Source organism: Manis javanica, chromosome 9 (genome assembly GCF_040802235.1).
Source record: "Manis javanica isolate MJ-LG chromosome 9, MJ_LKY, whole genome shotgun sequence".
Taxonomy (NCBI): Eukaryota; Metazoa; Chordata; class Mammalia; order Pholidota; family Manidae; genus Manis; species Manis javanica.
In genome coordinates this window covers 50,502,821-50,515,642 of record NC_133164.1, presented here as the reverse complement: position 1 = coordinate 50,515,642, position 12,822 = coordinate 50,502,821, and the positions used below count along the sequence as shown (strand labels likewise).

General features: G+C 46.0%; 1 long non-coding RNA gene across 1 annotated transcript; it reads left to right on the top strand.

Annotated features, from left to right (window-relative positions):
• The first annotated feature begins 3,487 nt into the window (after window positions 1-3,487).
• Window positions 3,488-9,926, top strand: LOC140843370 (uncharacterized). Its single transcript, XR_012121057.1, has 3 exons — window positions 3,488-3,681; window positions 4,783-4,854; window positions 5,860-9,926. It is a non-coding gene; the product is annotated as an uncharacterized lncRNA (long non-coding RNA).
• The last annotated feature ends 2,896 nt before the right edge of the window (window positions 9,927-12,822 follow it).

The following is a 12,822-nucleotide window of genomic DNA, read 5'->3' as shown; positions in this document are numbered from 1 at the left end:
AATCAATGATTCCAAATATTATCCTGCCACATGGGGCTAATAACATCCTGTGGCATTGTGGCAGAGTTCAGATGTGAATGTGAAATGCTCAGTGCTGAGATTCTCAGAGAACAGATGGATACCACCGTCCATGCCGTCTCCTCTTCCCTGATGGACCTAGTGGATGTGAGGGAGGAGGGCTGGGCGTGTTATCCCTTTTCCTAAACTTGATTCTCCTTTTGTTTTCCTTATTTCAGGGTTCTTTCTGACTCATTTGTTTGTGTCAGAAGTTACGGTATTATCTTGAACACCTCTCTTTTCCTTGTCAATTCCCTAAATACAATCAGTTGCTAAGTCTTGATTATTCTGTCTTTAGTTCTCTGTCTCTGTCTCTCTCTTTCCCTCCAGGCTTCTCCCATCTCTTTCCTGAACGTTATCTTAGTCTCCTCACTGATATCCCAACACCCATTCCTGCCCATCTTTAATTCTTTCCCCACATATAAGAAGAGGGTGCTTAAAAAAACTGCAAAACCTCTCCCTGACTTAGCTTCCCATGGTCTGATAGAATTAAACTCAGTGACATGACCTTTGAGCTCTGGTGCGATGTGGCCCTGGCTCTGCCTTGAGCCTCATTTTATTCCACTCTGCCCAGCACATATGGACGGTTTCCAGAGCTGGAGTGCCTCAGTGCTTCTTGGGGGTCCTCTCCCTAACTGGAGCTCCCTTTCATTCCCACAGTGGGGGATCCATCTCATCTGCCTTCTATTTCAACTTCCATCTTGCCTTGCATTCTTTAGTCTGCAATGACTTCCAGTTTTACCAGTCAACACTCTTCTTAATATCACAGATGCTTTCCAAATTCTCTCTCCTGCAATCTTCATATCCAATTAGGCTTTCATCAGGCTGTCCCACAGATGTTTCCCCTTACACACTCTGTGCTTCCCAAATGTTCAACAGGTAACTTTTAATTGCCCTCTTATAATTTATTCCTCTTTCTGTTCTAATTGCTGTAATTTAAAAGCATCTACATAGATCTAGTTGCCTAGGCTGGAACCCATGGAGTCACATTCCTTCTTATTTATCATTCCCAATACAATTAGTTACCAGGTTTTTATGGCTTCTGTCAGTGGAATAAACCTTTGTCAGTTTTCTCTCCTTAGCTCTCTACCTCCCATGCCTGCTTTGGATGAGGCTTCTATCATTTCTCATTTGAATTAGCAGTGTTTTTAGGTCAAAGGGATGCAACATTTTGTGTGTTTAAATATATTCCAAATTAGCCCCCAGTACTGTGCCAAATTTCATTCCTAGTAGTGAGGGATACTACTGCTAATTTTAAGGAATCCTTGTCTATGCTGATTGTTGTCCTGAAAAACAGTGTTGGCAATCCAAAAGGTTAAGATGCCATTTCAGTGTTTTAACTGCATTCTAAGAAAGTTGAACCTTTTTTCCACCTCCAGATCTTTTGAAAACTCAAAGCTGGATTGAAATCGCCTGCTTAAAATCCTTCATTGCTTCCCATTGCCAATGGGATGAACTCTAAAATTCTTGGCATGACATTTAATACTTTTAACTATTGGCGCTCAAATATTTTTCCAAATTTTATTTCCTATTATCTTCCACAATGTGATTTCCTTGACATCTGTAACTGTGCTTTTTTCCTCCCACCACTGAAATCCTAGCTCTAGCACATAGTAGGTGCTTAATGAGTAGATTAATAGATGGATGGGAATGAGGGTTGTGGTAGAGGGAAGGGCAAGCGGACTTTAGGGTCAAGAAATATCATTTGGCCAGTAGGTGGTGTTTTGGAGATACCCTTGTGATTATGGCCCTCAAATGCCTGTTCTGCATAATGCTTCCCATTTTATATCAAGCTATGCTATAAAAGTATGTAATTTCAGATAATTCACAGAAATTCTCACAGAGTTGTATATGTTGATAATACCTTCACTAATGTACTAGAAAAGTGAGGAAATCTTTTCTTGGGCTGCAGCAGCAAATCCCTTCTTAGGATGGGATTTTAGTAGGCTAGAACTCACCCTACTTTCTGGGCTTCAGACCTAATAGTTCATGGGCAGGGATTTGCAGACTTTTCTCTTTTTTCATCCCTGTTGCCGGTACCAGCATCTCAGCTCCGCCCAGCCCAGGGGCGGGACCCATCCCTGAGCTGCTCCTCTTCACACTGGGCAGCAACCTTCCTGTCTCAGAACCACCGATAGGGGGCAGCTCCCACATAATCCCCGCTGCACCCTCTAGTGGCCGTTAGGATGTTGCACAACTGTCAAGGAACAGCTTTGGTGAGTGGAAATGGGTAACAACCTGCTCATTCCTGCAGTATCACAAAGCATTAGCTCTGTTCCATCTAATTTTCCATGACAAGGTTCTTGCTCCCTGCATGGCTCACGTAGGGTCTGAACCATTGTGGAAGGGACTTGGCAATAACCCCAAGTTTCCCCACTTGCCTTAGGGCATAGTGATCCTTACATATCCCATAGCTCCCCTAAAGGAGATGGGTGAATTCAACTCCACTGCAGCAGCCCTGCATTCTACGGGTGCCTCATAATCTATGTTATAAGACCACTGTTTGGTATTTATATGTTACATTTTTGCATTAATTGCAATATAAGGGAACACACAGTAGTTCACAGTGGTGGGACTGCTGCAGACAGTCCTGATTTATGAAAATAAAGAGCAGTGCAGAGATGTCATCTGCCCATAACCTTTGTATTCCGATGCTGTTCACATTTTTAGGCTGACTGACTCCCACGGTTCACGCTCATTTTACTTAGGGGGAGAAAAAAGCAGCCTGGAGATACTGAGAGAATCTTCTCTAAACTCCCAGCCCTGCTGCCGCACAGCCCATGCTCAGACCTCAGCCTGATGCCCAAGCTGTCATTTTCCTCCTGCGGCCTCTCTCCCCAGAGCCGGATGGCGTCTCCTTGGGGCAGCTGAAGGAGTGACAGGTGGGGCCATCGGAGGCAGCTGCCTAAGGTGTGGAAAACATGATTTATAGGTATTTTTTTTTCCCCAGGGGAAAATGGATTTCATTATTTTCCACCTCAGGTAAGGGGTAAACCTCTGGGCTCGACCTTGGAAGGTTGTGCAGCTATAATAACGCTGGCTGAAATGCTGATACAGAGTAAAACCTTATTAGATCAATATTGGTTACTCAAAATCATGCTTGATTGGAAGCAACTGCTTTCCCTCGGCTGCCTGACGCCCCACTGTTTCTTGAACAAAAATATTAGCTACTCTAACGTGGGTTATGCTGGTGAAGTTTTCTTGGTCCTTGGAGTTTCAAAAACATTTTTTAAAATTGTTTTTCAAATAGAAGACAGTTCTGAAACTTCAAGTCCAAAATAGATTATAATATACTATTGTACATGTATGTGAACATGTTTATTTATGTCACATGTATGTGAACATGTCACATGTTTGTTTATGAACAAAAAACCGCTGTTTCAGAAAAAAAGTCATGCATTTTCCCTTCCCATTTACACAGGTGCACAGTGTCTGCTTATTGGAATGAATCAGCTTCTGGGTCCCTAGGCAAATAGAAATTATGTAAATAAACAGCCATGGCTAATTATCCATGACAATGGTCAACTGGAATGGAGATGGATGAACTCCATTGTCATTCTAAAGGCTTCTTTGACCCAAAGAGAGGCCAGGCTGAAGGAACCAAGAGGAGATGTGAGATCACAGGTGACTTTGGACAGTTTTACCTTCCATCCACTCTGCACCAAACCAATCCAGTGGGGGCCGACATTGTCACTGGTCATTCATTTGCCATTCATGAACTAAACAGTTCTCAGGGTTAAGTGAGGCAAGCTCCTGGATGGGATGCTTGCTTCGTATCAACCCTTCTTTCTTTCCTTTGGTCCTTGCCCAGGTTGAAGCTGGGAAAGTGTCTTGTTTTTGTCTTTACTACACCTCTCTCTTCCCAGTTCCCTTTACATTCCCAGATCTCCACTGTGGGGATTGGGAAGGGGTTTGGGTGGTTTAGGGTAGAGCTTCTGAGGGGCTGTAAATTAGATCTGTAGTTAGAGGACGCTGAGAAATGGGCTTCCAGCTGCCCTACCCCAGCCAGCATATAGGGTGGTGGGCAGGGGCTGTCTACAATTGGGATCCCATCCTCAAGCTGTTCCTCTTACCTCAGGGACAGTTCTGGTATTCCAAAAACCAGGGTGTACTGATAAAACCAGACACTTCTTCCCTGAAATGCAAATGCCTAGTAATGTTTTGTGGCCCCTGGCCATGGCGAGAGTGCTGGCTTGCAGCCTCCCCTGGCCCCGCTCCTTTGTCCCAGCTGGGAATCTGAGCAGCAGGCTCCTCTTGTCCACTTCGGGAAGGCTGCTGACCTGACCATGAAGTGTGGCTTTAGGAGTAATCAGTATGAGCCTATTTTGTGAAACCCGCTGTGTGAAAAGTGGAACTTATAAAACCAAGAAATGAGGGCATGGCTACTCCCTTAACAAAGCGAATTCTTATAAACCATAAACATTCCTAAGAGTATTTTCAGTGTTCCTCCATTTGCTCTCAACACTTTTTAGGTGCCTCTATACAGAGAGAGTACAGGGGACACTTGGATGGCGAGTTTGGGGACATTAACATAGGAAGCCTGTACTCCAGGGTGACTGCATTGGAAAAACAGCTGAGGACACTCAGCAAATTAAAGAAATTTCACTTTTATGTCCCTTGCCCTCATTAGTTTTCCCCAATGCATTGTTTTCCCAGGACTGCCATGAAATGAACCTTGCTCATTAATTGTCTAGTCATAATTAGAGTCTTCCTTTCTCCTGTTAGACAGCAATGCCAATAACGACTGCAAACATTTTGTCTCCTTTTGGAAAAGCGAAGAGCCAAATCATCAGATCTGTGAGTTGGTGTCAGATTTACAATGCAGAGATGCAAGCTTCACGTGCCGTATGTGTGCCAATCTTTCATCAAGCTGTTGGAAGGTTTAAACCATGCATTAGGAATAGATCCTGTCTTTTCTTGATGAATTTTTCTTTTTATTTGTACTGAAAGCCAAAGCTTTCTGTTCATCATGAGTCAAGTTCAGGGGAGGGGAGTGGGAGGAAAGAGAGAAATTGAGGCAGGAGTGATCATGTGAGAAGTAAAGAGGAAAGGTGGACAGGGATGAGTCTGAGGGATCTGGGAGAGACTAAGGGAGAGAGGAGTAGAGATTGAGGAGCAAGATGGAGAAGTGTGTGCGTGTGTGTGTGTGTGTGTGTAGGGGAAATACAGATTGCTTAGAAGCAAGATGGAGAGGTGGTGTGTGTGTGTGTGTGTGTGTGTGTGTGTGTGTGTGTGTGTGTGTGTGTGTGTATGTATGTGTGTATGTGTAGGGGAAATACAGATTGCTTAGAAAGAAGCCAGCAGAATGCAGGGAAAAGCTGACTTGGTTGACTTTCTTTGGCTGGCGCCCTCCACCTGGGCTTACACCCAGACACACCGGAGAGGACAGTTTAAAAATAGACAGAATCCATCACATGCGATTGAGCAGATTGCTCCCAGGGGAGTGTTTTCCAGGACCCAAATGGTAGGCTCCCAACCATTTCACACTGCAGAAGAGGTAATTGACTTCACACAAATGAACTCTTGGCTCCCAAGGAGAGTACTTCTTCCTTTCTGCTCACCATAGAATGGGTCCCCATATTCCCAGCCTTGTTGGGAGGGGGAATTACATACCTGTTAAGCCAAGGAGACAAGATAATTAACAGATGTTGACATTCCTTGGATGAAAGAAAGGCAGCAAAACTCCCCAGGACTCCTGATTTGGGCTCCCTTTCCCACCTCTGTGTGACAACTTGGGAATGTTTTAGGAATTTGTGCTGAAAAGTTAGAGACAGACACATGTCTTTTTTGTTTGCTTTTCAGTGTTGGCACCTGAAATTGGACGTCTCACAGGCAAGATTATCCCAATGGGTAATGCAGTCCCAGGCCCTGGGAGCCACAGGTTTGGAGTGTGATGAGCTGTCTGCTGCTGGCTCCTCTGTTTTCTGGTGTTGAGGTTTCTCAGGAGTGGACTCAACAGGTGCATTTTTCACCCACAAAAGAATTGCTATCAGGAAACCAGACAGCGGATAATTGTACTGCGTGAACTGACGATGAAGCTACTTGGTTTCAGCCAAGGTCCAAAGGCTGATAATGTTCAAACAGGAGAAATAGTTTGTGGTGAGAGAATTCATTTTTGGGTGCTCATTTTTATTGGAAGAAAGAATCTTGCTTGAATTTTTTTTTTTTATTCTCCAACGTGCAACCAGAAGGTTCAGGGTCCTTAATAGCGCTGGTGACCCCTGCTGTACTGGTGTGAATGCAAGACTCTCAGGAATACTGGGGGCTTCAGTTTCAACCAGAGCCTTCATCTGTCTCCTCAGACCTACCAGGAAAGAAAACAAAACTACATGCCATAAATATCCTCCTCGGCAGGCAGCAAATGCACTGGCACCTCGCCACCTGGCTGTATTGTACAAGAAAACAGGAAGCTGCTGAGCATCTCCCTCCAAGCACAGCTAAGGCTGCTCTTGCCCATCTGGAGCAGAATCAAGATGCTTCCTCAGAAGTGTGCCAGCTGCCCGTGTGGGCCAGGCTCATTCACCCAAAGCTATAGAGCAACTTGGCTTCTTTTTCCTTCTCCCGGTAGGCCCACCAGGATGAGCTTGCAGTTTTCTGGGACTCCTGTTTGGACCATTTTTTCATAGAACTTGGCAAGACAGAGACCTATTATCCCCTTCTTGCCCCAGAAAAAATGCACCAAGGGAGAGTGAAACTGAAGGTGAAGCCTGTGGTTCTGTTTCTTGCACACATTGGACTCATTCCCACCTCTGGGCGTGCTCTTCAGCCCACTTGGAGCACCCTTCTCTCTCTCAACAGCACCTACTTGCCTACGTTTTATTAATTCTTCAAGACTCATTAAATCCCATCTGCTTCATGAAGATTTTTCCATCTCTGAGTTCACTCGCTTTCCTAGACTCCTCCTGAAGCTGCAATCTGTCCCAGAATTTAATGTAAATACAGACCATGACTCTTATTTCTTCTCTCCTCCCTGCTTCCCTCCTGTGCCCTGCACAGTGCCAGTCCATAATAAGCTTTGAGAAGTGTTTGTTGATTGACATATTGAGGAAATCAGCTGAAGTTCATTTTCTTCTCTGCAGTAGGGAACAGGTACAGAACAAGTCATAGTGTGTGTCTCACATGTAAGATGATCCCAGGGGATATCTGGGCCTGGACTCTCCCTGCAGTGTAATCTTAAGGACAAGAGAATGATCCCCTCCCCCCATCTCTTTTATTCTCTCCACTATTGTTTTTTTACATAAACCAGGTAGAGATAAAGTGAGTACAACATGGGAAGGGCAGACCCTCTGGCCGGGGGAGGTTGCCAGATGTGAAGCTTTGCACAAGCACGTAGTGTCCTGCCTCTCGTGCATCCTGATGGTGGGGACTATGTGGATGCTTCTCAGATCAGGTTTTTCAGAGGTCGGTCTTCAGCTCCTTCAGAGTCCCCTAAACACATAGTCTGATTACAGTGAGAAGCTGAGTGGAATCCCTGGGAGGCACAGACAGAGAATGACTGTCCCTGCTGTGAGGTTAGTGATGGTGGGCTGGTCATGGAAGGTCTCACAGAGCAGGGAATCTCTGAGCTGGGTCTTGAGTCTCTGGTTAGAATCATGGTCCTCTAACCTGGCCACGGTAGGGAAAGGCCCCAGAAGCCCCACAGAGGGATGCCATGATTCCAGTGTCCTAGATAGATGGTGGCAGACGTAGCTGCCCTGCCCCTCAGTGCTGGCAGTGCCAGGGCTCTGTCCTGGACTGTCCCAGGGCCAGCAGCTGAGGGCAAAGCAGGGGAGTGTTTGGTGGTTCGGCCCTCCCATTCCTCAGACCCACAGAGCTGCCTCTAGGGGCATCTTCCAGTTTACTGTTGGCATCCCAGGGGCAGGATGGCCAAGCCTCTTTGTGAGGCTGGCCATCAGGACAAAGTGGGCCTCCTGATGATGTTTTGACCATTGTTTCATAGAACGTCATAGCGTTTTTCATAGAGTTTCAGTGAACTCTCTGATGGAGGGAAGGGGAAATCTGCTCTTAAGATTGAATCCAAACTGCAAGTGGCTAGACAGAAGGCTCAGTCCCAGAGCATCCTGTTGTCAGGGAGTCTGTCAAAGTGAACTTCCAAGTGAGCTACCGCGACCCGGGAGTCCTCACCTCGCTGCACATCAGGCCCCCCAGTGGGGACGACCTGGTGGCCAGCAGCAGCTTGGCAAGCACAGTGTGCACTGACATTAATCAAAAAATGAACAAACTAGAATGTGTCTCTGGCTTTGGAGGCTTGACAGTCCTGGTGACTTTTAGTGGCACCCTTGGGACTTGCTGACAACCTGTTGTGTTTGGCAGCACTGGCTAGGGGTTTGGTCCCAGAAAGTGCTATTTAAAATGAAACGATCTCAAGGGAATTCAGAGGAGTGGTGAGTCACCGCGCTGCCACCACAGGCTGCTTTCAATCTTGGGACACTGTTTAGAAGAAGGGGGCCCCTGGAGTGGTGACGCAGCACTTCGGTCACCGCTGGCGGCCCAGAGAGGGGTGAGCACAGTGTGATGTGCCTGCTGCACCTCACTGAAGAGCTGCTCTCTGTGTGTGTTGTCCTGACCAGTCTGGAGGCTGATTATTATTTATCCACCCATCCATCATCTGAAAATATCTACCATATATGTCCAACGTGCCAGGCATGTGCTGGCGTGGAGACACAAAGACATTGGGGTCTGTGTGCTCTGGGGCTCACGTTCCGGTGATGGCAACTGGTCGTTGGGTGACGGACAGCAGGACTGGCATGGACCTCATCTGGTCCAGGAAAACGACCATCCATTAATTTCTAGATGCTGGGAACTGTGCTGCCTTTTGCTTGAGGAGCTCAGCACTTCGTGGAGGCAGTGACTACCATGAAAGGCACACAGACTTGGGAGGTGCAGAGCAACCTCCGTGGGCGTTAGGGTTGGTGGGGGGCTGGGTTGTGGAGGTCCCACAGGGCAGGAGACATTTGAATTGGGTTCTGAGAGGGGGGTCTTATGAGGGAAAGAGGAGGAGGGGGAATGATGGCTGGAGGGAGGGTGACCTAGGAACAGTCACCCGTGTGGACAGAGGCTCGGGGTTGGGAGGAAGCAGGGCATGTTGGATGGCCAGAGGCATGAGGGACGGTGGAGGCAAAGAGGCCAGCCCTTTTTTTGTGCTTGTGGCTCTGCCTGTAAATATCGAATTCATTTGCTGCTGAGATGAAATCTTAGACAATTCAAAATTCTACAATCCGACTTTGAACGGGAGCCATGTAACTGTGGGCAAGACACATCCAACCTGCAAAAGGCAAATTTCACCCTCATACTTCCAACTAGAGGCCTAAATTGATGTTTGTTTCTTTAAATCCTCTACTTGCTATTGGATATATTCTCCACGTTTCCTGGAGAGGTGATCAGGTGATCATAGGCAGAATGCCAGGGATATACTTTACAGTATCTGCTTCACTCCTCAGTAAGTCCTGCTGATGAAAGCAGTTTGCCTACAGGCCAGACTCTGGGATGAAGGCTGGGTTTGAATTGACTGGGTCACTAGGGCTCCTAATTCCCACCTTGGGAGGAGAGTTTTCATGAAAGCTGTTTCTACTGCAGATTTCTCCAAAGTAACAGTTCAGGGACAATCTGTATGTTTTAACAAATTATGCTATTATGGACAAAGCTGGAATTACTTCTAGTCATTTCACAAGGGACAATTTAAAACTTGCAGACCATTTTGCTCTTTTGTCAGTGTGAGAAGGACCCATTTAAACTTTCCAGCTATATTAATTTTTAATTTAAATTTAATGAAATTAATTCAAATTAAGAAGGTGACCATTATCAATTTCCTTTCCTATTAGTTCCTTAATGCTTTAGCAAATTGCATTCTAAACTTCTCCTTCAACGAGCTGGATACATATTCATGGATTTTCTAAGAAAAGATGAATTTGATCTTGATATGCTAATCCATAGCCATGGCAGCAATCAAGGAGCAGCTAGGGAGAGAAGTGCATTCTGGTATTAATTATGAATCAGGCATTAAGCACTGGTAAATAATTAAAACTTCATGTGTCATAACACAAGTTAAGGATCAGTGTGTATTTCCATTACCAAATGCATTTTTGGGGGCTATTTCTAGTCCTCTTTTGTTACTGCCTGAACATAAACTGGGATGAAGATGGGTAATTCTCATGCATAGTAAACTCAGCACAGAATTTTGAACATATTGAACTACTGGCATAGGAATACATTCCATTTTAGAAACTGAGGCTCTGCTTTTCTAGGGGCTTCTGGGTCATCAGTCCTCTGCCCCTAGAGTTCCTTCACTCTTTGGGGGTATGTGCAGAGGAGTTGTGCATTGGGCAGAAGGCTTTGCTACTCAGAGTGGCCAGTTCAGCAGCATCTGTGTCACCCAGAAGCTGGTTAAAAATGAGTCCCCCTGCTCCTGAATCAGACGTGCACTGTAACATGACCCCCACATGGCTTCTTGGTCCAGGGAGTGCTGCTAAGGGTCTTTTCACTGAGAACTTGTGGTTCTTCGATTTCCTTAGCTTCCTCCTGTGCAATGGCAGGGAGACCAGCTTCTGCTTTGGCCCTCCCAGTACTGCCAACCTCCCCTTCGACCCCATCACTGGCTGTGGTCCATCTGAATGCCTGTAGGGTGGCAGCAGTGGTGGTCTGGGGGTTAAATCCTGGCTCTGCTCATTGTTGGCGGTGTGGTTTCTCAGGTTGTAACTTCTCAGTGGCTCAGCTCCATTGTGTGGACAGCGCTGCCTGCCTCACAGGGCTGGTGTGGGAGGGGACGAAGCCCTGTCTGTGGGAAGGAATGCCCGCCGGCCGGCACTCTGCAGGTGGTCGTTGTCACAGCGAGGATGGCGATGAGGGTGGTGGCACCTGATGGTGGACGAGGAGACGATTGGTGGCTGAGAAGGGGTGATTAGCTCAGGGACAATGGGAGGATGCTTACAGATTGTTATAAAAATAATCGTGCATTATGACGGTCTCTGCTTGTTGGCCTAAAATGGAAGTCTAAAGGGTGGGTCTGGCATGGGTCTTCACAGAACAGGAATATTATTCTCAGGGGGTGGAACGTGCCCTGAAAGAGAGAGAGGAGTAGGTTTAAATGGAATCCAGTGCTCTCTCTGTCAGATCTCATCACATCTGACTCCCTCTGTATCAAATGTTGTCATAGTTCTACCAAGTAAATGTCTGTGGCTTCATGAGGATATCATCCTTTTCTTCGGAGGTGAAAATAAATGCCCTTCTTGTGTTTAATGAGAAATGGGAAGCCAATGTTGAAATTCTGAAGTCTCAAAACCTCAATTAAAAAATTTCTACTGTAAAATGGTTGTTGATAGAAACCCCTAGATGTGCCCCAAACACAGAGACTGGACCACCCATAATGGGTTTCAGCCTCTCTCTTATTTCCCAGCCTGTAAAATACTTTTTCTTCTCTTCAGCTCCCCTAGTCACTTCTGCTCTCGTAAAGTATGAAAATGATATTTGCTACAAAAATAAACCTTGGCCTCTTCAAAGATAGAGTGGGCTGTTATTAGAATGGGGTTAGGGAGACCAGATGTCCAGGACTGTGTCCACTGTCCTTTGAAAATGCTGGGTGAGCCTGTGGGTCTAGAATGAGAAGGGTCTGGCACTGTCCTTTGAAAATGCTGGGTGAGCCTGTGGGTCTAGAATGAGAAGGATCTGGCATTTCCCCTTAGCAGACGGAGGTCGAGATTCGCAGGCCCCGCCCCCCCGGAGCACGCGTATGGATGCCAAGTGGGAGGGGCCCCTGGAACTCGCTCTCCAGGAGGCACAGTGTGGAGTTAGGCGTCACGGTCGTGAATGGCCACTTTACTTTCAAAGCGATGAAAGACAAGAAAAAACCAATATTAATAAAAAATACCCTCATCTTGAACCTTTTCAATTTTTTTTTTTCTCCTTTTTTTTTTTTTTTTTTTTTAAATTTTTAAGTAGCCATAGTAAAAAAATTTTTTTTTTTTTTGAGAGGGCATCTCTCATATTTATTGATCAAATGGTTGTTAACAACAATAAAATTCAGTATAGGGGGGTCAATGCTCAATGTACAATCATTAATCCATCTCAAGCCTAATTCTCGTCAGTCTCCAATCTTCTGAAGCATAACGAACAAGTTCTTACATGGTGAACGAATTCTTACAGAGTGAATAAATTCTTACATGAACCTTTTCAATTTTTAATCCCACAAATACAGGGGTCAAGACAAGAGGCCTTTCTTTTAAAAAATATTTTGTGTCAGGTTGTGCTGTATATGTAGTGAGCTCATTTTCTCTCATCTGGGAGGGAAAGGATCTTTACCAGCTCCATTCAGAAAGCAATTTATAGTCAAATGCTGCAGTATAGCAGAATTAAAACCTCAACTTCTCATTTTGTTTTTGGGCATTAGTTTGTTCAGGTGTCGGTCCTGAAACTTGGAGCTTGGTTACGGGATTGGTTGCTCGCGAAATCAGTGGGGTTAGGGGTGGGGGAGAGGGCGAGAAGGGGCCGGGGTGCTGCCAAGCTCTGACATCAGAAATTTACTTCACTGGGGTGACTTTCCCTCTCCGGTCTCCCTGAACGCTGCTGCGTACCACACTTCAGCACATGGTGGGGGGGGGGGGGGACTTTTGTTGTGTATGGTGCTCATTTGGAGGACCTAAGAGGCAGCCCAGCAAAGTGGTTAAGGAATTGGCTCAGGAGCCAATTGCTTGGGCTTTTATCCTGTGACGGTCACTTACTAGCTGTAGGAGCACAGGCAAGATACTCTGTGCCCCAGTTCCCATACCTGCA